This window comes from Pongo abelii, chromosome 16, assembly GCF_028885655.2.
Source record: "Pongo abelii isolate AG06213 chromosome 16, NHGRI_mPonAbe1-v2.0_pri, whole genome shotgun sequence".
In the NCBI taxonomy this organism is placed as follows: Eukaryota; Metazoa; Chordata; class Mammalia; order Primates; family Hominidae; genus Pongo; species Pongo abelii.
The window spans coordinates 92741858-92744152 of NC_072001.2; positions in this window are offsets into that span (position 1 = coordinate 92741858).

Here is a 2295-nt window from a genome sequence, read left to right on the forward strand (position 1 = left end):
TGAGGATGCTGAGTAAGAGGACTCATATACTTCTGGTGAGAATGTAAATCAGAGCAACCACTTTGAATGGCAATTTGTCAATATCTAGTTAATGATACACACACTTTATCATTTAGGAATCCCACTCTTAGTCATATTCCCTAAGAAACTCTTTTTTTTTTATTTTTGAGATGGAGTCTAGCTCTGTCGCCCAGGCTGGAGTGCAGTGGCGTGATCTCGGCTCACTGCAAACTCCGCCTCCCGGGTTCATGCCATTCTCCTGCCTCAGCCTCCGGAGTAGCTGGGACTACAGGTGCCTGCCACTACGCCCGGCTAATTTTTTGTATTTTTAGTAGAGACGGGGTTTCACCATGTTAGCCAGGGTGATCTCGAACTCCTGACCTTGTGATCCGCCGGCCTCGGCCTCCCAAAGTGCTGGGAATTACAGGCGTGAGCCACCTAATCAACATTTAAATATTTAAAATAATTTGATATATGCATTTTATAAATTTTGATTAAGTATGAAGTATTTAAATGGTCAGGAAAGTTATGCTTAAGACAATGAGCATCTAAGCACAAGTCATAATGGTATCTCTCTCCATGCCCAGAAGTTCCTTGGATATTAAGATCCTAGATAATTATGGGAGGAAGGCCAGGCATGGTGGTTCGCACCTGTAATCCCAGCACTTTGGGAGGCCGAGACGGGCAGATCACTTGAGGTCAGGAGTTCGAGACCAGCCTGGACAACATGGTGAAACCCCGTCTCTACTAAAAATATGAGAATTAGCTGGGCATGGTGGCGCACGCCTGTAATCTCAGCTATTCAGGAGGCTGAGGCAAGACAATCACTTCAGCCTGGGGGCACGGAGGTTGCAGTGAGCTGAGATCCTGCCACTGCACTCCAGCCTGGGTGACAGAGCGATACGGTCTCAAAATGAAATTATGGGAGGAAAAAGGGGTAAATAATTGCCTGGATAAATGTATGTTATTGTCTGTAATTGTTTGCATCTCCAAAAGCTGTGGCTGAGTTAGAAGTGGGCTTTATAAGCTAGAATGGAAGGCATTGGGTATTTCTCTGAAGGACCCTGGGCAACCCGATGTGAAGTGGAGGTCTTTGCTAGGTCCTGAGCTACACTGAAGATACTGAGTGTGGGTGGGCCTTGCCAAAGTGATGCCCTGCAGAACACAGGAAAGTCCCCCATTGAGCCTAGAACCAAGGAAGCAAATGTCTGCCATTTAGAGGAGCTATTTTGCCCTTGTTACTGGCCAAGATGTGTTCAAAATACTGAGAAGCAGGTTTAGTGTACCTTGCTGCCTAATCAAGAGGTTTCTAAGAGTAAAAAGAAACTTACAACTTACACTGTTTGCTTCCTGGGCTGTCCTATTCCATATGCGGCCTCCAGCACCCGGGCTGTGTGAAGGAACTGGGCCTGACCAGCAGGCATGTTGGCGGCCGCAGCCCTCATGCAGCTGAGGAGGCAGCTTTCCTGCCTTCTGGAGTATAGCCTAGCAGGAGGAGCCACAGGACTGGGGAGGAGGAGAGAGCTAGGAATGTGGTTTCCGGAGCACCAGGAAGAAAGCAGCATGGGTGGGTGAGGCCCAGGACAGGCAGGCGTTTCTTTCTGCACATTTAGGCCTGAGGTCACTTCTCCAGCATCTGTCCATGGAGCCCTGCCAAGGCTGTGCTGGGCTCTGTCTGCTCAGCCCTGTTCTATCAGCTTCTAAGAACCCCTCTTGCAAACTCCACCCCTCATCTTCCCTCCCCACCCCCCAGGGAACTGCTGGGTATAGTTTATATCGTGGAAGTGGGGTGGGCAGGGTCCATGGCTGGTTCAGGGGCCTGGCCACGTCTTTATGTGTATATCTACCAGCCTCTCTCCTGTCACCATTCTTGGCATCCTCAGACTCCAAAACCACAGATCAAGGCCCATGACTCATTACACTAAAGATCTGCCTGGGCCACAGAGTCAGTTCCAGGGCCCTAGAGTCAGTTTCAGGGAGTGGGGCTTCCAGGTGTGCAATAGAGTGGGAGCTAATAGAGTGGGTGCTTACGTGTCTGAGGGGGACCTGTGGAAGATGAGTATAAATATATGGATGTCTAAAAGGACTGACTGAAGACTTGTAATTTTCTGTGCATATTTCTGAAGCTGCAGGTGAAAATAACTAGAAAAACAGGGTTTGGTTTGGCAGGCTACTTGGTATTATCTAGTAATACTTAAAATGCACATATTCTTTCACCCAGTATGTCATGGTTACAAGTTATGCATCTATCATATATATATATATATATATATAGCCACACATGTACACTAGACA